We start from the raw sequence: 23,297 nt of genomic DNA on the forward strand, positions 1-23,297 counted from the left end.
ATTGCTCCTCACGTTGGTCGAGATCCAATGACTGTTAGCAGAAAATGGAATCGGTGGGTTCAGGAGGGTAATATGGAAGGCCGTGCTGGATCCCAACGGCCTCGTATCACTAGCAGTCGAGATGACAGGCATCTTATCCTCATGACTGTAACGGATCGTGCAGCCACGTCTCGATCCCTGAGTCAACAGGTGCGGACGTTTGCAAGACAACAACCATCTGCACGAACAGTTCGACGACGTTTGCAGCAGCATGGACTATCAGCTCGGAGACCATGGCTGCGGTTACCCTTGACGCTGCATCACAGTCAGGAGCGCCTGCGATGTTGTACTCAACGAAGAACCTGGGCTTACGAATGGCAAAACGTCATTATTTCGGATGAATCCAGGTTCTCTTTACAGCATCAAGATGGTCGCAACAGTGTTTGGCGACATCGCGGTGAACGCACATTGGAAGCGTGTCTTCGTCATCGCCATACTGGATTATCACCCGGCGTGACGGTATGGGGTGCCATTGGTTACACGTCTGGGTCACCTCTTGTTCGCATTGACGGCACTTTAAACAGTGGACGTTACATTTCAGACGTGTTACGACCCGTGGCTCTACCTTTCATTCGATCCTTTCAAAACCCTACATTTCAGAAGGATAATGCACGACGGCATGTTCCAGGTCCCGTACGGGCCTTTCTGGATACCGAAAATGTTCAACTCATGTCCTGGCCAGCACATTCTCCAGATCTCTCAACAATTGAAAACGTCTGGTCAATGGTGGCCGAGCAACTGGCTAGTCAGAATACGCCAGTCGCTACTCTTGATGAACAGCTACACCTGCACACGCCATCCAAGCTCTTTTTGACTCAATGCCCAGGCGTATTAAGGCCGTTACTATGGCCAGAGGTGGTTGTTTTGGGTACTGATTTCTCAGGATCTATGCATCCAAATTGCGTGAAAATGTAATCTCATGTTACTTCTAGAATAATATATCTGTCCAATGAGTACCAGTTTATTATCTCCATTTCTTCTTGCTGTAGCAATTTTAATGTTCAGTAGTGTATCTCTTCTGCTTCATTTGACCTCAAGTTGTACAGAGCACTTTTAAAATCTGACTCTAATGTTGGATCATCTATGTCTTCCCAATCGACTACAGTTTCTTCTTCTATCATGTAGACAGACAAGTCCTCTCTTCCATGTATACGGCGGTCTCTTCTCTGCTTTTAACAGTGGTATTTCGACTGTAGTCTTAATGTTACTAAGCTTGCTTCTAATTTTACCATATGTCATTTTGAGTTGTGTATGCTGAGTCAGTCATTCTCACAACCATATCATTTGCTATTTATTCATATTATTCATGCAGCCATTTCGCCGTAGCTTCTCTGATCTTCCTATTTATTTCATTCCGAAGGGATTTATATTGCTCTATTCCTGTACTTCCCTGAGCATTTTTGCACTTCCTTCTTTCGTTGATCAACTGGAGTACTTCTGTAGCCCAAAGTCTCATCGCATTTACCTTCCTTGCACCTATGTTTGCCTGTCCATTATCGGTGATTGCCCTTCTTATATACACTCATCTTCAGAAAAAAACAGAACATCTTGAATGGCTAGAGAAAGGAAGTTCATATTTACATGTAAACTGGTATGTTTTGTAGGAATGAGTACCATTTGAACCAAGTTGGTCCGCGGTTCCAAGGTCAATAACGATATCGGCGCAACACCACATTCCGGTTAACCTACATGCGGCTCTCGATGTCGCTATAAACCGAAGTTAATGGACCAGAGTGGCTTGAGCATACGTGCAAGAATCGTCGCAGACGTATGAGCGAACCGTATCGTCAAATTAGGGATTCTGAAAGAGGGTGCATTGCTGGCATGAGAGAATGTGATGCAGCCATCCGGGAAATTGCTGCTCGTGTGGGACGAAGTGTTTCGACAGTGCAACGGGCGTTCACACAATCATTCACGGAAGGCCGTAGAACAGACGAGATGGGTCAGATCGCCCAACCCAGACCACCACAAGATCGATCTCTCATCCAAATGGCATTGCAGCACAGATCTCTGTCCTCATTGGCTCTGGCGCAACATAGGAAAAGTGCAACGCTAGTAAAGGTGACAGTCCGTCGCTGTTACTACCGCATGCTTTAAGTGCGCGTCGTTCACTTCTCTGCCTTCCTTTGATGAATTTGTTGAAACATGCTAGACGCCACTCAAGATAGGAATGGCGTCAGGTATTCCAGGACGAATCCAGGCTCTGTTCGTTTGAAAATGACGGCCGCATTTTGGTTCGCCACAAACAGGGGGAGCGGCATCACAGTGACTGCTTTCGTACTAAGACACACAGCGCCAAGACAAGGCCTTATGGTGTGGGACGCTATTGGGTACCACCGCAAACCACAGTCTGTTTGTGTCCAGGGCACTGTGACAAGTGTGACCTGCTTGTATGACATCCTGCGACCTGCAGCCATGAACTTTCTCCGCAACTCCCCAGACGTCATTTTTCAGCAAGACAATGCACGATCACATGTTGCTACATGAACAGGATGTCAGCCTTCTGCCCTGGACCACCAGATCACCGCACTTGCCTCCAATCGGAAATGTGTGGGATATGGTGAAACGACGGGTGCAAGCTGTCACCCAGCTCCAACCACCACAGATGAAATTTGGATCCAGGTGAGTGCAGCATGGATTCCTATACCACAGAACGCCATTCGCGCCTTATATGCGTCGATACCATTGCGTATGGAACAAGCTATCAGGGCCAATGGCGGACCATGTGCCTACTGCGTAGCGGAACGCATGCTGCACTGTGGTGACAGAATTGCAAATCATCTCTGCAGAGGATACTAATGTACGCGTAATGTGAATATGATTGTCTGTCTCTAGTCTTTGAAGTTGATCTGTTTTTCCTGATATGGGGTTATGTCCACTCCTCTTCAAATGAACTGCCTACTCTGAGTTTGTATGTATTGTACACTCCTGGAAATGGAAAAAAGAACACATTGACACCGGTGTGTCAGACCCACCATACTTGCTCCGGACACTGCAAGAGGGCTGTACAAGCAATGATCACACGCACGGCACAGCGGACACACCAGGAACCGCGGTGTTGGCCGTCGAATGGCGCTAGCTGCGCAGCATTTGTGCACCGCCGCCGTCAGTGTCAGCCAGTTTGCCGTGGCATACGGAGCTCCATCGCAGTCTATAACACTGGTAGCATGCCGCGACAGCGTGGACGTGAACCGTATGTGCAGTTGACGGACTTTGAGCGAGGGCGTATAGTGGGCATGTGGGAGGCCGGGTGGACGTACCGCCGAATTGCTCAACACGTGAGGCGTGAGGTCTCCACAGTACATCGATGTTGTCGCCAGTGGTCGGCGGAAGGTAGACGTGCCCGTCGACCTGGGACCGGACCGCAGCGACGAACGGATGCACGCCAAGACCGTAGGATCCTACGCAGTGCCGTAGAGGACCGCACCGCCACTTCCAAGCAAATTAGGGACACTGTTGCTCCTGGGGTATCGGCGAGGACCATTCGCAACCGTCTCCATGAAGCTGGGCTACAGTCCCGCACACCGTTAGGCCGTCTTCCGCTCACGCCCCAACATCGTGCAGCCCACCTCCAGTGGTGTCGCGACAGGCGTGAATGGAGGGACGAATGGAGACGTGTCGTCTTCAGCGATGAGAGTCGCTTCTGCCTTGGTGCCAATGATGGCCGTATGCGTGTTTGGCGCCGTGCAGGTGAGCGCCACAATCAGGACTGCATACGACCGAGGCACACAGGGCCAACACCCGGCATCATGGTGTGGGGAGCGATCTCCTACAATGGCCATACACCTCTGGTGATCGTCGAGGGGACACTGAATAGTGCAAGGTACATCCAAACCGTCATGGAACCCATCGTTCTACCATTCCTAGACCGGCAAGGGAACTTGCTGTTCCAACAGGACAATGCACGTCCGCATGTATCCCGTGCCACCCAACGTGCTCTAGAAGGTGTAAGTCAACTACCCTGGCCAGCAAGATCTCCGGATCTGTCCCCCATTGATCATGTTTGGGACTGGATGAAGCGTCGTCTCACGCGGTCTGCACGTCCAGCACGAACGCTGGTCCAACTGAGGCGCCAGGTGGAAATGGCATGGCAAGCCGTTCCACAGGACTACATCCAGCATCTCTACGATCGTCTCCACCAGAGAATAGCAGCCTGCATTGCTGCGAAAGGTGGATATACACTGTACTAGTGCCGACATTGTGCATGCTCTGTTGCCTGTGTCTATGTGCCTGTGGTTCTGTCAGTGTGATCATGTGATGTATCTGACCCCAGGAATGTGTCAATAAAGTTTCCCCTTCCTGGGACAATGAATTCACGGTGTTCTTATTTCAATTTCCAGGATTGTATGTTAACAGGGGACCTAGAAACGACGGAGAGGCTCCGTCCCCGCCGCAGCCGCAGTGGTCCACAACCTCACGACGACCACCGCAGTCCATCCCTCCGCCACTTCACTCCGAACCCAGGGTTATTGCGCGGTTCGGCCCCTGGTGGACCCCCAGGGAACGTCTCACACCAGACGAGTGTAACCCCTATGTTTATGTGGCAGAGTAATGGTGGTGTACGCGTACGTGGAGAACCTGATTGCGCAGCAATCGCCGACATAGTGTAACTGAGACGGAATAAAGGGAACCAGCCCGCATTTGCCGAGGCAGATGGAAAACCGCTTAAAAACCATCCACAGACTCGCCGGTTCACCGGACCTCGACAAAACCCCACCGGACGGATTCGTGCCTGGGACTAGGCGCTCCTTCTCCCCGAAAAGCCGGGCGTTGGACCGGACGGCCAACCGGACGGGGGTACTCTGATATTACTTGTCGCAGTATCAATATGGTGAGCGAACTTGGAAAGCCTCTCTTCCTCCTCAGTACTTCGTTGTTCCATGTCCCCGACACTTAATCTCTTAAAGTACGCCGGCCGAGGTGGCCGAGCGGTTCTAGGAGCTACAGTTTGGAACCGCGCGACTGCTACGGTCGCAGGTTCGAATCCTGCCTTGGGCATGGGTGTGTATGATGTCCTTAGGTTGGTTAGGTTTAAGTAGTCCTAAGTTCTAGGGGACTGATGACCAAAGAAGTTAAGTCCCATAGTCTCAGAGCCATTTGACCTATTTTTTTTCTTAAAGTTCAGTCAACCCATACCTACACTTCATCATTACAAAATTGTTGTCGGAGTCTGTACATGCTCCTTCGTTCTTCTTAATATCGAATATTCGATTTCGGAATCTCTGTCTGACCATAAACTAACCCACATGGTATATTTCCACGTCTCTATGCCTTTTCCAAAAATAACTCTTCCTCTTGTCATTCTTGGACAGAGTATTCGTCATTACCATCAGAAATTTACTTAGTCTTTCTCATCTCCCATTGGTACTGCCAAGCCTCTAGTCTTCCATAGCCCCTACTCCTCACCGAACAACCACGTTCCTGTCCCTCATGGTTGTTAGATTATCACCTTTCTTTGCATACTGAATTATTCGTTCAGTATCCACGTATACGCCCTGCTTTCTTGATCTCTTCATCCTCTGCTTGCGACTTCGTCACGTATACCATCGTTGTTGGTGTCGATTTACCGTCGAATCTGATGAGAACAGTCCAATCATCGAATTGTACACAGAAACTCACTCTGCGGTGCATCTTCCTATTCAGAACATATCCTTCACCAGTTATGCCACTTTTTTCAGCTGTTGATTTTACCCTATATTTGTCTGACCAGATACCCGTATCTCTCTTTTCTATTGCATTTCATTGAACCTCCCTACATCTTCATTGAGTCTTTGCAGTTCCTTTTTCAGATTTTCTAGCATTCTTACTACTTTCAGTCTGACATTCCATGCTCCTACTCGCAGAATGTTATATCATCGTTGGTTTTCCAGTGGTTTTGTCGTCGGCACCAGCACATTAGAGTCTCCTCCCAGAAATCCGATTGGGGGACTATTACGGAATCTTTGGCTAATGGAGACATCATCAAGACACTTCTTCAATTATAGGTCTCATGCGCTGTGGATATACATTATGTGTGTTTCACGGATTGGTTTTCATTGCCCTCTGCATCGTCATGCCGTTGATCACTGCTGATTCTTGTGCCTTTTGAGGGCAGTTTCCCATTGTAAGGACTAGTAAGATCCATGAACCTCTGTCCACTCTTCCGCCCTCTTTGACAAGGCCGAGTAGTGGCTGAATTCGAAACCAAGGCCTAGGATATTTTTATTACTAGTGAAATACGCTACCCCTAGACCGCGGATCGTTGTTTTTGACGTGGGCACATCAAAATCTTTGCACTAAGATCGCCATGATAGCGCGAAGGAAAAAACGTTGCAGACTCGCAGCTTTTCGTTACTTGGTCTCGACGAGTCAGGACCTCGGCCACCGAATAACACGGCCGGAGTGTCTCCCGCTAAGTAGAGGCGATGGACCTCCGGCGCGCGATGTTCATTTCCTGGCAGCTCGCTTCGGAAATCGATGTGGGCCGCCGCCACCACCACCGCTGCGGCCGCGGGCGGTCGCTTCCTCGTCACCGGCGGGCCCTCCGCTGTGTTTTGTCGCCGCTGCTGATGGGCGCAGTCATCCCCGTGTCCGCTCCGTCAGCGGGGAGGCGGTCTCTCTCCCTCCCTCTCTCTCTCTCTCTCTCTCTCTCTCTCTCTCTCTCTCTCTCTCTCTCTCAGCTTCAAACGATGTGCCGCCACTGAAGCGCGAGCGACAGACGAGCCGTTTCACTGTACACACCGAGCTTCTTTGCCCAGTCACCAATAGCGGCTGAAAACATGCGACGACCTACTCCTCGTCTACGCGTTAATACCACTCACTGTCATAGCGTCAGTATTGATCACACAATGCTGGCTTTCACGGCAGATACTTGTTTAAATGATGATTCTTGTTTTATGGGCACTGGGCTTTGGATTTTTGGACAACATGGTTGTGGAGATGAAGAAGCGATTAGTATGATTAATCAATTATTCAAAAACAGTCTTAATCGCATTTATTATTATTATAATACCGCCAAGTGGTTTCAACCCGACGTAGGGGTCATCTTCTGGGCGTTTACACCATTGGTCGACTGCTGGTGGTGTGACTCCTGTCTACATAACTGCAGGACATGAAAAAGATGAATGTGACAAGAGGTAAAACCACATACAGAACACCATGGTTAAACCAAAATGTTAGAAAATTGTCTAGTCAGAAAAAGAAAACATTTCTAAAATGCAAAGCCAGTCAAAGTGAAGACGATTATACGGTCTACAAGATCATTCGGGACAGGGTGAACTCGGATAGTCGGAAAATACGAGAATCACTGGGAGATATGTGCAAAAGGTAGGGAACAAGATCTTTATGGATCACAAAAGAAAGAAGTATGGTGAATGCTCCAAAAGCAAAGGAAGGATATTAAAAAGACATTCACATACACAATGTAAGCAAAATTTCTTGGGAGAATTATTTTAAATTTCAGTATAAGGACTTCGCAAAGTTGGAAATTGAACTATTCACCAGAGCACAGAAAATGAAATGCAAATAGACTTCTAATTGGAGGACATACTATTGGCAATGAAAAGACAAAGACACGAGATCGCGAGGGCCAGGTGGCATATATAGTGAATTAATTAAACACAGATTACACGCATTATATCAACAGCATCATCATTTGTTTAATAGTATTTTGAAGGAAGTCAAGATACCAAGAGAATGGAAAAACTAACATGAGTAATTAAAGACAGAATGCAGAATTGTGTAGAGCACAACTGAAACCTTAATCTACAAGGTAACACCAATGGGTTAAGTGAAAATTTATATTGTGCTATTTTTATTCTGTGTTATGGCCAGCTCTATTTCTGACTCTTATATACACTCCTGGAAATTGAAATAAGAACACCGTGAATTCATTGTCCCAGGAAGGGGAAACTTTATTGACACATTCCTGGGGTCAGATACATCACATGATCACACTGACAGAACCACAGGCACATAGACACAGGCAACAGAGCATGCACAATGTCGGCACTAGTACAGTGTATATCCACCTTTCGCAGCAATGCAGGCTGCTATTCTCTGATGGAGACGATCGTAGAGATGCTGGATGTAGTCCTGTGGAACGGCTTGCCATGCCATTTCCACCTGACGCCTCAGTTGGACCAGCGTTCGTGCTGGACGTGCAGACCGCGTGAGACGACGCTTCATCCAGTCCCAAACAAGCTCAAAAGAGCACGTTGGGTGGCACGGGATACATGCGTACGTGCATTGTCCTGTTGGATCAGCAAGTTCCCGTGCCGGTCTAGGAATGGTAGAACGATGGAATCGATGACGGTTTCGATGTACCGTGCACTATTCAGTGTCCCCTCGACGATCACCAGAGTTGTACGGCCAGTGTAGGAGATCGCTCCCCACACCATGATGCCGGGTGTTGGCCCTGTATGCCTCGGTCGTATGCAGTCCTGATTGTGGCGCTCACCTGCACGGCGCCAAACACGCATACGACCATCATTGGCACCAAGGCAGAAGCGACTCTCATCGCTGAAGACGACACGTCTCCATTCGTCCCTCCATTCACGCCTGTCGCGACACCACTGGAGGCGGGCTGCACGATTTTGGGGCGTGAGCGGAAGACGGCCTAACGGTGTGCGGGACTGTAGCCCAGCTTCATGGAGACGGTTGCGAATGGTCCTCGCCGATACCCCAGGAGCAACAGTGTCCCTAATTTGCTGGGAAGTGGCGGTGCGGTCCCCTGCGGCAGTGCGTAGGATCATACGGTCTTGGCGTGCATCCGTGCGTCGCTGCTGTCTGGTGCCAGGTCGACGGGCACGTGCACCTTTCGCCGACCACTGGCGACAACATCGATGTACTGTGGAGACCTCACGCCCCACGTGTGGAGCAATTCGGCGGTACGTCCACCCGGCCTCCCGCATGCCCAGTATACGTCCTCGCTCAAAGTCCGTCAACTGCACATACGGTTCACGTCCACGCTGTCGCGGCATGCTACCAGTGTTAAAGACTGCGATGGAGCTCCGTATGCCACGGCAAACTGGCTGACAATGACGGCGGCGGTGCACAAATGCTGCGCAGCTAGCGCCATTCGACGGCCAACACCGCGGTTCCTGGTGTGTCCGCTATGCCGTGCGTGTGATCATTGCTTGTACAGCCCTCTTGCAGTGGCCGGAGCAAGTATGGTGGGTCTGACACACCGGTGTCAATGTGTCCTTTTTTCCATTTCCAGGAATATATATGCAGGTAGTAAAATAATTAGACATGGAGACTCATTAGCCCCCAATTGTTCAACTTAGTAATGGGCCACATTACTGATGTAAGAAAGAATATGGGCGGTATAATGAGAAATAAAACGGTGATACTGTATTAATAGCAAACAACTAAGAAAATTTACAAAGTTTACTTCACCAATTTAAAAAAAAACAGCTGATCAATATAACATGTAAATCTTATCTAGGAAACGGAGTATGATAATATCAAAAGCACCTGCACAACGTAGAAGTAGATGATGTGTCAATTGAACAAGTGATGAGCTTTAATTATCTAGAGCTGCTACTGCCAGGTATAAAGGCTTAACGTGAAAGTGAAAATTAAAGTGAAAAAAAGCAGTAAGGGTAACTGAATGGCTGCAAGGTACCGTATGAAGAAACAAATTTAAGACAACCGAGAGCAAAATAAAAATTTGCAAAACAATGGTGCGTCCTATATGACATTTACACCAGAAACTAGAGAGAGAACGAAAAAGATTAAACAAAAATTTACACAGTGGAAATGAAGGTACACGCGGAATCAAAGAGTAACCATGTGGGACAAAGTAACAAATGTGTCGATAACGGAACAGTGTGGTACACAAAATATAAATTAATCGATGAGTACAAGAGAAAGAAATTGGATGTTGTGACAGGGGACTCTTCAAGACTGGCTAAAGTTTGTAAACATGAACGATCCAGAGGGAAACGACCTCTCGGACAACCACCCGAGGTATGGGATATCCGTTGGTCCAGTAAATCCACGGAATGAGACAGACTAACAATGACAACCTTAGCAGCAGCAGAAGAAAAAGAGACTGAGCCCTCTGGACGTTCATCTACTTGGAGACCATTTGCACTCATACATGGACGTCGTGACCCGAAGCAATGATGGAATTTTTATGGATGACAATGCAGCATGCTCCGGGCCACAATTTTACGTGGCTGGTGTGAAAAACATTGTCTACATTTCGAGCAAATAATTTAGCAAACGAGATCTCCCGACATAGATCCGGTCGAACATTTATGGGATATAAGCGTTCGCCCATTGAATCCTGCACCAGCAACACTTTGACAATTATGGACGGCTATAGAAGCCGCATGGTTCAGTATTTCTCCAGAGGATTTGCAACGGCAACGACGAGTTGCTCCATTATATATTTGGGACATATATCGGAAAAGTAGAAGGGAAAGGAAGCTTAAAACACAATCAAATGCCTCAGCCAAACCAAACTCGGTTTTCGTGGATACAGTTCAGCACGAATTCAAATAAGTACATTTGTTACTTAGAGAGAATAAAGTGAAAGGGAGAAAGCATCCACAATATCTAAAGGCAACTGCAATATCAGATGATGGACACATTTCTCCACTGAATATGGATATCGGTATGAGGGCATCCGACGCCTCTGTTTTATTTGAGTCAAACAAAAATAAGCATACGGAATTTCGTGATGGAAATACAACTGGAAAAATGTTTAAGAGTATGTCAGAACAGACTGATATCTGCAACTGGTGATCAAGAGAAAATTAACTTCCCAGGAAGTTTTCGGCTGCACTGATGAGTTTCTTGAATGGTATGCACATTACCATTTTCTGCATGCCGTTTTCTGTCAATTGCTGAATACGCGCGGACTGACTGCATTTTAATTCAAAATGAGGTCGCATTTTTGTGCCGTCTTTTAGAAGGTGCCTGTTATTAAAATATTATAACAAATATCTCTGTCATATGTAGCAAAATCATTTTTTATTTTCTTTTTCTCCCTCGTGTTGATCAGTGACAATAGGATTATCATTTCATCATCTTCTTCATGTAGTCGAATCCAGTTCGGCCCTGTATCTGTCCAGCCCCGTTGCTGACTGTCGGTTGTGGATGCGGCTGGAGCAGCGCCTTCGGAAACAGCCCCAGTTGCAGGCAACAGCCGTACCTGGGATAACGCAGCTACACTCGTTGTCGAGTTTCCGGTCGATCACATCTGACCACCACAAGGGGGGATCACAGTATTGTACACCAAACACATTGTAACACCTTCACGTCAGCGCCGGCAATCCAAGAACAAGTAATGGACTCCTCGAGTATTCTACGTCATTCCACACAACTGGTTGGAGACTAGCAGCAGCCGAGCGAGAGCTACCAGTACCACAACACAAAAGGCTGTTATTGGAGTGCCGGGGTGATCAGGAAGCGTGTACTGCTGATGAATTCCATCGCGTTGTGTTCAGTGATGACTCACCATTTTGCAACAGCCTGGATGACCATCGTCAGGGATTATGGTGGAATCCTGCCCATAAGTAACATTCTTCCAATGTTTCGGGAAGGTACAGCACTGTCTTGACATCATAATGTGGGGATCCATCTGGTATAACTTAAGTTACGACAGCTATTGACTGAGGGATCTGTCACAGCACTACCAGTACGTCACAAACGTTCCGCACCGTCATTTATCCCTCTCATACAACAGTACTGCGGTGTCATTTTTCAGCAGGACAATGCTCGTTCAAATGCTGCAAGTGTCTTTATGAACTGTCTGTGTGATGTTGCATAGAAAATATATGAGATTAGCTCGGACGTCGGTTTCGCTCCAGTACCATTTTGCAGGATTTTAACGACCAATTACAACAGTTATGGGTCAGGTGAGGACGGGAAGGCTTTGACACCTTTGCGAATGGAATCAATACATGCATCCAGGACAAAGATGTTGCAACGTCATATTTATAAGTTGGCTCATGCCGCCAGGTTCTATGTAAATTTCAATTCGTAATCATGGCGATAATGTCAAGTATCCTTGAAGATTCACTTTTCTTCTTCTTTCCCATCTGTAGGCTTCACTTTTTGTCAGGCAGTGTATAACAATGGTGTTCTAACACCTTTACAAATGAGTATCTGAAAGCAACACGTAAGGATGATTGAATATGTACCTTTGGCCTTTAAGCTGCTGCCGTAGCCCACCCAGATGATTAGGCAGCGGAGGTCTTCCTCAAGTGAAGTGTTTTAGATCTTCTGTCACTGGCTCCTTATATATGATATTGCTTTTCTTAGATAGTCTTCCAATGCTGGTCTACTTTGTTGATGACAGTTCTCTGTCTGCCTGTCCACTACTAGTTTGACCACCGCACAGTTCTGCCCAATAGTAGAGAACGTGATCTAACGTCGACCAAGACAGCAATAGCAGTAACTGCATTCCACGATCTCTCACCTCACAAACGAGCCGGTATGCGCTGAACTACCCTATTTGGTTTGAGATTGGCTCATGGTTTTTAAAGACCTTACTACTTTCTCCTCATTTTGGACACTACCAGTGATATGTCACTGCTTATGTTGTTATTTACTACCTGTTTCACTGAAGTGATAAATGCGTGATTTCAAAAGTACTAATGACGCATATTCATAGCTATTGGTCTCTCTCTCTCTCTCTCTCTCTCTCTCTCTCTCTCTCTCTCTCTCTGTGCGTGTGTGTGTGTGTGTGTGTGTGTGTGTGTGTGTGTGTGTGTAGATCACCACGGTGTAAGTTTCGTATTTTGGTGAGAAAATTAACCTGTGTCTTACTATTTGTGTGACATAATTGAATGTAGTCTTTCTTTCTTCCAGCCTCCACAACCACTGTTCCATGGGCTGTTCGGTGTGACTGTTCGAGTTACTAAGGTATGTAAATGCACCACAGTAGAGATCACATATGAGACACTTAAAACCATTTAGGAGTTTACGTACATTTAAAAGTACCAAGAGACTGTGACATGTGACGAGAAAATTACTCGTGTGGAATTTGTATCTGAAGTTTTACTACGTAAATTTATAAGCACTGTTTCAAAATGACTAGATGAAAAGGACGACCCATTTCGCTTATTTTCAATTTGTTTGCTGAACTGTGTAGCATCTACCTTATTTGGCGTATATTCCTACACATTAGATTTAGTGTTAGTTTTTCAAGTACAGAGACGCATATGCAGTTTGACTTGTGATAAACAGGAATCTTTCCGATTCACTTTGCAAAACTGGAAGGTTTTCCCTTGTGCTTTGTTCATACTCATAATGTACACTAATATTATCAGAAATAGGAAGCTTTTAAAACTTGGTGGGAAATTAAGTGAAATGAGTGGTATGAATACTTGTTCTTTCCGGTTAAGATTTCCATTCCTATGATGTTTTTTACAAGTTTTTCTGCGAAGGTATTTTAGGAATATTCAATAAAATTAGAAATACTACTGTGAAGTTTACGCCTTCCTCTTAGTTCTACAGTATATCTATAAATTTAAATACGTTTTATTCCCCAGATACAATTGTGGTACTACTTCATTTCTTCTTGCACTTGTTCGGTATTTAGGTAGTTTCTTTCTGTAGGCGGATAGATGTTTCGATCAGTTGTCCCTCTATTTTACGATGTTGCATAGCTCATCGTTGACGACTGTCTTGCAAGAGTGTATTCAATACGATATGTGTTATGTCCAAGTAGTATTCTAGAACGTTTGAGTATATTCTACAATACAGGAAAACATTCGTGACTAATCATAAAATATAGGGAATGTTAAAAAAAATTTCTAATTGTTTCCCCTGAAAAATATAAGTACGTTCATGCTAAAGAGCCAGCTGTCCTGATATATACTGACTTATTTACTTTAGCAAATGCTTCAATAATTGTGATTGTGTACCTGTTGTGAAAATAGTAAAAGTACGTTGCGAATCTTCGGATGGATCATATGCACGAAATGGTCATTTTACTGTTTAAAATGTCAGGTATATCTTCGTTGTAATCAAAGAACGAGACACTCACAATATTCAGTCACCTGCCCCATGCCATGAATGAAATTTAGTACTTACTATCATTGCTTTCTGGGCCTAAAATCATTTACAATGAAAAAACCCAACTCTCAAATCGAACCTTGAAAACTTTTTCTCTCTTGTAATATTTACTTTCTAGTACTGTGTCTTAAAACACGTAATTTGGTATATACACTCTAATTTGCATGGCACACTATGGATTTTCATTATAGCGTATAAAATTATTAATTTCTTGAATAACTGTCTACAGAAACTTTAAGAAGACGGCAGAAGTGATATTCCGGCATTTCAAGAGCATTAGCAGACTGCAAATACCTCAAAAAGTAGAGTGAAACTGAACGGTAACCCTATTGGGGACTGTTTATGTGACTGATTGTGTTGGAATAATTTTAGTGCTCTAACAACATTTATTTAAAAAAAAAACAGACATAAATTATGCTAAACAATTTATTGATTGAATACTGTAAAGAGCTAACAGGTGGTTTTACACTACAATGGACAAGGATCCTCGGTGGCAGAAGAGAGTTAAATATTCTGGCCCTAAAAATGTGTATAACGCAGTCAGAATTGATCTGACCCTGAGCAGACTTTGATTTATCAAATACTGTAGTTTCCCTACGTAGGTGCAGCTGAGAGCAAGTGGAAGTTGAGATCTGTACAACCTGACAGTGCCAGAGCGGCAGGACGTTACCCTGTTTGCTTCGTACGATGATGTAACTTGCACCTCGTGAGATGTGTGCTGCAGAAGTGAGACTTGAAGGCGACACCTGTGAATCGATTACGGCCATGAAAGAAATGCAAAAATCTCACGGTCTAGCGTTCAGGCAGACGGATCGCAATTTATTCTCTACAAGACCCCTGAAATCATGGTAGATTTCCTTGTGGGACACTCCAGTTGGCACCGAGCGAGGTGACGTAGTGTGTGCTAACCACTGGTTAGCACACTGGACTCGCATTCGGGAGGACGACGATTCACTCCCGCATCCGGCCATCCTGATTTAGGTCTTCCGTGAGTTCCCTAAATCGCTCTGGCAAATGCCGGGATGGTTCCTTTGGTAGGGCACGGCCGACCTCTTTCCCCAACCTTCCCTAATCTGATGAGACCGATGACCTCACAGTTTCGTCTCCTCCCCCAAATCAAACCAACCCAATACCCGTTCGCTGGTCGTACCAACGACCAATTTGGCTCACTTACATGACAGAATGCACAAGGATACCAAATGTCAAGACTGGTAAACTAAAAACGAATAAGTGTGCCCTTGTCAAACGAGTAGTCCGCGACATTTGAAGTCACACTGCCTGTACAGTAAGAACTTCACCACAGATTCGAAAGTCTAAACTACTCGCAAGTGAAGTCTTAGGACAGGTCCCAAGTACCAACCATAAATGCCAGAACTTCGACCAGAAGTGCTTCCAGACCAAAGTCCCGCACTCGACTGCTTCGCACCTATCCTGAAAAAAAATCCGCTTTCCTGAAAAGTGCACAAACGACACCAGCCTCACCCCATCTTGAGCCAATCACAGGGCTCTAGAGGCGCTAAATCTCCCCTCCCACGCGACAGCACAAACTCATGTTGAACCATGGCAAGAGTTAAGGTACCTGTGTCTCTGGAAAAAAAAAGAAACCACCGATTACTGGCTTTTTTCTGTTTTTGGAGAGGTAGGAGATGATTTTCTCCGAGGTCATGTCGCTTCCCATGGCAACAAACGAAAAGATACAATCTTAAAGATTTCTGTCTAAATCGCCTGTGTCATGGAGCTTGTTAGTCCTGGCTATGAGGTGTAATAAAGATTCTACCTGTAAACGTATCCCAGACGTTGGAGTTTCTTATACAACTGAGGCACCCGATGGAAATGGTTTACAGACCTATTTGCAGTATTGGCGAACACAAAAACTTGAGAATTTTTATTACGTGTGGCTCTGCACACTATGTTGAGTTTACAACTCCACTGTGTAGACGCATTCCTTCAGACCATTGTCACCAACCCAGGTTCCCACTGGTGCCATTGCAGGTATTGCGTCATTCTTCTGCTGGATACCTGTCTTGATGAGGGGCTGCTCTGTCTGCCGTGTACAGCTGTGGGCCTGTCTGGAAAGATTTGCTGAGGGATGGGCTCGCCACCAACTGCTTTCAATTCCCAACATGCATTTCTATGAGCTAAGAACCATAAAAATACGTTATGCTTTTAGCACCCCACCAGGCTCCATCAACGTCTGCTCAGGCCCTTAACTCTCTAGAGTCTCGTTCAAGGTGTTTCAGGTTGTAATGAAATCTTTAATAATTTTCTGTATACGAAAAATAGGTGAGAGAGTAACTTGTCCTATCTCAAACGTAAAAAAAACAGCCTTAGAAAACATGGAGTACACTATTGAGGAAGCTTAACATTTCATGCATCCAAGCACGTGGCAAAAATAATTTTCAATATAATGAAACAGAAAATAAAGATAGAATAAAGAATGAAAGTAATGGTTGAACTGTGTAAGCATTCACTTTTGCATGAACAACTGTTACAATTCCATACTGCATTAATAATGACCTAACACAGGTCGAAATCTGATCTGCGTAGTGACTATAAATGTCATATTAAAGCAACTTAATTCTACGACTGATTGCTGGTCTATCTAAGCCAAATAAAGATATGTCACATGACGATCACTTTGCAGCTCTCACGTTATATTGTATAATCCAGCAAGGCTTACGAAAAATAACGGATTTGAGAACTTAAAGAACCGTTAGAAAATTAAAAGAGCCAAGAGGAATAAGAATGAAAAACAAAGACCAAATTACTCCGATTACAAGGAGTGAGACACGGGTAAACAGTTTTTCCCCTACTGTTCAATCTGTCCACAACAGAAGCAGTAGCGGAAATAAAAGTTAGGTTCAGGATCGGAATTAAAAGTCAGAGTGGAAAAATATCAATGATAACATTCGCCGATGTTGTAGCAGTCGCCAGTGAAGGCAAATGGAATCAGCTACCTGATGAGCACATGGTATGGATAGAGAGTAAATTGCAGAAAGACTAAATAACGAGGAGGAACACAAATGATATTAGCGGTACACTTAACACGAAATTTAGGATCACGAAATATAGAGAGTAAAATATTTCTACTACTTTGAAGCACACTAACACATGATGGACAAAGCAAGAAGGATTAAAAATGTGATTAGTGCAGTCAGCCAAGGCATTCCTGGTCAAAATAAGTGTACCAGTATCAAAAATTTACCATAATTTGTATCTTTATTTACATAGAAATATGTATTTAATTTAACAAGTTTTAAAATCTGATTAAAATTATAAAATAATCTCTCATAGGCCCACATTGATTATCGACTGCATACAGATAATTCTAAAAATTTATGGTTATGTATTTTTAATATGTATGAAAATAATTACAAGATTTACAACAAGGAATGTGGGGCGCTTGCACTAGGTAACAGTTAGGAGATGAACTATTCACGAATCTCATGTGTGTTGCATGTACCCCAGTCTTTTCCTTTTAAATCTTACTAGTATTTTCGGAGCTACTAAAATTCTCGATCACAAATTTTGAGAACTAACTGTTTGGAGTCAGGAATCTAGTTGAGCCTGGGAGAAATTATTTTATACTTTTCAGTCTAACTTTAAAACGTGTTATATTAAAAATGGATTTTAATTTATTTCTTTTTTTTGTGTTCAGATTTTCTCTAAGGGTTTTAAAGATTATCTAGAAACATGTGTTACATTTCAGGTATGTTTCAATGTCTTTTGACCTGATCATACCTGACTCAGAAAAAATATATCAATCATTTCTATTGCTAATTTCCTAAATTCTAATATAAAAAAGAAGCAAATTTAATTTAGTATGATTTTATAAGTTTTTTTTACTTGTTGAAAACTATTGTGACCAGAAACTGACAAGATCATGAACAACTCAAAGAACCAGCAGAGACTGACCAGCTGGCCAAGGGAAAACACAGTGGTTAGCTGAGTGTGAGCAAGAGGACAGCAATGAGAGGAAAATGGACAGAGCTGATGTCATGGCAGAAAAACAAAGTTCGTATGGGTAATGTAAAACCGAAAACCTAAGGTGCAGGGAACACTGAGACCAAACCAATAGTGTGTTACGAGAATGAGATGAGAGAGCAGTACATTCACAACTGAGCCCAGAGCTGCAGCGAGGCTAGCTTTATAGTGTAGCTCCAAGCACTAATTGGCTGTAAAGGTGGGAGTGGCCTCGAAGTACCATGTGGCTAACCCTGCAGAGGCGATACTAGTGTTCACAGATGCTAGCGGCCGTCATCAAGCCCCATGCTTCCAATGTGGAATGCATTGTGATACAACTCACACAACATGCCAGACCTGGAGTACAGTTGAGATGTCAGGCATTAGCAACCCTTTCTGTCCCCTCCTCACCAGCATGGGTGATAGGAGGATCAGACAGACAGGAAAGATAGTCAATATTGCATTGTCATCCATCTCTGAACTAGGTTAAAAATTTCAAGTGTCTAGTTCATAGGGAAGTTAGTTCAAAATCAACTGGAAACTCTGTACCATGGAGACAGAAAGACAAGAAAGCGACTTAATGAACATCTGTTAAAATGGAATTTCCATTCCTTTGGAACACAACATTGTATGGAAGTAATTAACAGGCGATAAGAAAACTGCAAAAGAAGAGAATAGAAACATTTCAGACATGTTGTTAATTAATGGTGGTCAAATTTGGTGGACTAGTAAGATAAATAAGGATGTTCTCTGTACAACTGACAAGAAAGGAACATGTCGCAAACACATATTAGAATAAAAGACAGGATGATGGGGTACGTATTAGGACACAGGGAAGAAACCGTAGGGGAGAGTAATTAAATTCATAGGGGGCGAGCGAGAGGTCCAGTGAGAGAATGAGGTGGGCCATAGAGAGAAAGTCGTTGTGGGACTACCATACTTGCCCGAAGACTGAAGACCTACAGAAAGGTAGTACAGTAAGGATGTCGCACGATTCAAGAAGCTGGACTCGCTTACGGATGATTGAAGTATAAATAGCCGTTCCTACTTTGTTTCATGATTTCCCGACATAACTACAGGTGAAGTCCTGTTGTATCTCGTGCAAGTAACGAACAGAAGGAAACATAACTAGCTCAAATGCTGGTGTTCAGGAACTTTGCAATGCCACCTCTCTTCAGCTTATAGCTTAAGACAAGGATTAAATCCTTTAGCACTCAGAGTTTCATTGTTTTCTCTTTCACGCTTGACTTTCTCGCTTTTTACCGAAGCAATCAGAAGTTTTGTATATGAAGAAGGAGGTGGTACTAAATGTTGACTTACTCTTGTAGGAACGTTTCACCTCTTTTCACAGTAAGCCTCTTCCTTATGCACTATGAAACACTTGTAAGGTGGTGTAGTAATACCGCCACATCAGAGGATACTGGAGAACATTATCGGTATATGCATGCAGTGACATGTCGCATCCATTACAGAACTCAAAATAGGTAGGGACAGAAGCTACTTGAAGAAAAATTTGTGTGAGAATGGCCTTTAACCTCAGAAGTAAAACGTTTAGTAACTGACACCATCAGTTTCCAGCAAAAAGGCTCATTCTGGTATGCAAATTAGAAAAAAAGTATGTCAACTTCCAAGTCACGTATAGCAAGATGCCATACTGTAAATAACGTCCAAAAAACTTATTTTATTGCACTGAAACCGAAAGTCTTTACAGACACTAAGGTGTTCATCTTTATTGCAATCAGCGACTGGAAATCTTCCTGGTTTTGTGCAAAGATAGACTATTAACAACTTTGTCTTCCACAGCTGTCAAAAGAAAAGAAGTGTAAACCAATAAATGCATGAAGGTGAAAAGAATTCAGGAATAGCCAATCAAGAAATCATATTAAAATAATTCATTTGAAAAGTATTTGTGACACATGAAGAGGAATTTCATAAGCACACTATGACGATAATGGGGAATGTCATCTTTCGCCATAATTCGTTTTTGTTTCTATTGCCTCAGTTACGATAAGTATATATACTTAAAATAATCCTTGTTCCGCTATTCAAAAAGGTGTTATTTTTAAGCGTGTGGCAGCTCCCCAAAATTTTCGACTCTTTCCTAAATCGCTGTTGGAACGTCAGTGTCCGGAAGGATTTTTAAAGCACTATCGAATCATTAGTTGCGAGAACTGTATTTTATCGTCAGAAGATATAATTTGTTTCGAGAGCTATACTGGACGATGTTAACATTTCCATCGCTCTTGTAATTGATATTACGGGGTAAACTTCGTTTCTCTTACAGTGGCTACGAATCAACGTGATGGTCTATAAAAGACGAGCCTTCGTTTCTCTAAATTGAGATTTGATTCAGACATGCCGCCTCGAAATACTCCGCGGGCACTTCTCTAAATTGTATTACAAATAAAGAACACACAAAATGAGACAAAATGAAAAACAATAAGTAGAAGAAGGTTTCGTGCGTTCGCTACAGTCAGTAACCTTTTCGAAAGGGTTCTTTTTCATTTGGTGACTTCTCGCTACCGGAAACACTTCTGGGGTATTCCACAAGTTACAGTAACGCTACCGACAAGCACGTTGGGTAATAAAACTTTCAGTACTTGATGTGGCCCTATAAGAAACGAATGATCGTAGGACAACGAAACTTTGTGGAATCGTTTATAAGAACACCCCGAACAGAAATAAAGGACTGGAAGAAACATATTTTAATTTACACATAATAGGTCAACGTTAGTTAACTGCGTGCCATGTTTACGTGCCGGGGTACAAAAGTTGCTCAGTGTGAAGGCCATCTGCATCCACGGCAGCCTGGGACAGCACTAGGGATACCGTTTCATATTTGTTCGCAGCACTTCAGTAACGGAGGACCACGGAATGTTAAACTGTCATGACACAGCGCGTGCACTGTCTGAACATCGCACATCGTGTACGTCATTCTCAACCATTTCAACAGTAACTTCTTGAACAGTGTGTGGTGCAACTGGTCGTCGGCCACTTCCAGGAGCAAAACCAAGAGGATAAATGGTTCAAATGTCTCTGTGCACCATGGGGCTTAACATTTTAGGTCATTGGTCCCCTAGAACTTACAACTCTTAAACCTAACTAACCTAGGGACATCACACACATCCTTGCCCGAGGCAGGATTCGAACCTGCGTCCGTAGCGGTCGCGCGGTTCCAGACTGTAGCGCCTAGAACTGCTCGGCCACCCCGACCGGCCCAAGAGGACAGATAATTCAAATTTCCGAATCATGTTCTTGAACCCCGGCGATGAAAGACGACCTCTCCGCATTCCTTTAATGCATCGATACTCCATAAGAGCAGCAGCAGCGTTACTGTTGCTTTGATAAAACAGCTCTGCGAGTAAAGCCCTGCTCACCTTGTCCGCAAGCATGCTGACTGTCTACAACTGTAGTACACACTTATGCTTGCGTTTCAACCCAGTGTTGGCGTGCCAGTACCGCGCCTAGTGGCAAGTCATAATACTAAGACTACTAACAAGGCAGATCCTGCAACACAGTCTGAACGTCACTCCCATAAAGTTAGGTACTATACGGTAAGTAGCTACTCGTCTACACTCGATCAAGTAGAGAAAGTTTCATTGTGACTACCCCGTATTACGTCCCTCTTTATTGGATGCCACATCACACTCTTTTTCAGCCTTGCGTCTATAGCTTGGATGAACAATTATAAGAGGAGTCGGCACCATTACGTCACCAAAATTACTTGAATATTTTTTCACCTGCGGTTATTCGAACCTTTATTACAGACCTAACAGTCTGAAGTTGAACAATTCAATGAACACTTTCTCTATCTGTTGGGGTCCCATTTCGGCTACACTGCATTCAACGGCCGATATCTCCGGAGGTCACCGCTTCGATGCATTAACATTAATATAGCTGTAACACTGAACTACACTTAGTGCATGTTCGTAATCTGTCGTGTATGATCGAGTTTACAATAACGATATTCATTAATTCCTACTAAATTATATGTATTATTAATTGACCATATATATCACTGTGGCAACATTCTATTTGCATGGAGGCTTTGCTCGAATTTTGGATTTCTAAATTGTGAACTGTTTAAAATATGATTATAATCATGTCACTATCACTAAATGTATATATTACGAATTTCTCCGTTACTGTGGCGTTTATTATGAACAGTGCAATTTTGACCAACTTTTGAGAACCTAAATTGTGAACGTCTTTACATATGATTATACTCAGGTCGTTAGCTGTTCGGAGGCAGGCAAAACATCCGCTACGCCAGTCCTGCTGCCGACCACTACACTGACATCAACAAGTCGTCCTGTACGAGACTTGCCTACGGTGAAGGTAATTTGATCCTGTGCTGTAACTTCTAATAAAAACTTTGCCTAAAAACTGATAGGATAGAGACGTGAGATTTTTTTATGGAAACGTCACACTGCTTCTCGATTTGAATATTTATCGCTATCGGAAACATTACACATGCACTGAATTTTGCTTCATAGCTACATATCAGTGTAGTGAACAAACCCGGGAGACATTCCGTAAGCTTACTTTTCGTGCAGTGCCGCAGAAGGTGGACCTATATCGAATTCCTTGTGGTTGTAGGGGAGCAAGACATTAATATGGGCACGGCTGCCATTCTCTGAGTCTAACAGAGCGAGATTAGGTCAGATAAGATTAATGGATTAGATTATGTTAGATTAAATTTTATTTTCATTCCTATAGATCTATAGAGACGATATCATTCTGGATGTAGAAGACGTCAGAGAAACAGGAATGCACAATAAATATTTACAAAGAGAAACATGTTAACAAATCTCAAGTGAAATGGTAATCATGAGAAAAAAAAGGTCACAGTAGACGTAGATGTTCAACAGACTGAGGTACATATTTAATTTCTGAGGCTGTTGTAGCCTGGCACTACCAAACTGAAAATCTATTGTGCAATTTTTATTGACAAAGAACACATTACTGCACTGAATTTCTACAGAAGCCAGGTGGCATTAAAACTCGAAATATTTCAAATTGCTAGTAACATATAAATGTCAGTTGGTTCTACTAAGAATTACACTTCTCTTAAACTGAATTTCATTAGCAGTTAGAGGATTCATGTCTGCTAGCAAGTCATTGAAAATATGTTTTCCTGAACAAGGACACCTTTCTGGATAGAAGTAAGTGACTTCATATTTTTGTCAATTTTATTCTGATTACATGAACTGAGCTGTATGATTGAAAAAGAGATATGTTTTTAATGACAAATTTCATTTCGGAGTAAAGATATTGGGAAG

At 43.7% G+C, this 23,297-nt stretch overlaps 1 protein-coding gene across 2 annotated transcripts in view; it reads left to right on the forward strand.

Moving 5' to 3' along the window:
* Nucleotides 1-23,297, forward strand: part of LOC126356006 (diuretic hormone receptor-like) — a 673,424-nt gene that overhangs the window by 185,076 nt on the left and 465,051 nt on the right. The window contains exons 2-3 of one of the 2 annotated variants that reach the window (XM_050006649.1): nucleotides 12,844-12,897; nucleotides 22,246-22,353. The gene's annotated coding sequence lies outside the window, so the exon portion shown is untranslated. The remainder of the gene's footprint in view (nucleotides 1-12,843; nucleotides 12,898-22,245; nucleotides 22,354-23,297) is intronic. The other variant, XM_050006648.1, reaches the window with a different exon arrangement.

Source organism: Schistocerca gregaria, chromosome 3 (assembly GCF_023897955.1).
Source record: "Schistocerca gregaria isolate iqSchGreg1 chromosome 3, iqSchGreg1.2, whole genome shotgun sequence".
NCBI classification, from domain to species: Eukaryota; Metazoa; Arthropoda; class Insecta; order Orthoptera; family Acrididae; genus Schistocerca; species Schistocerca gregaria.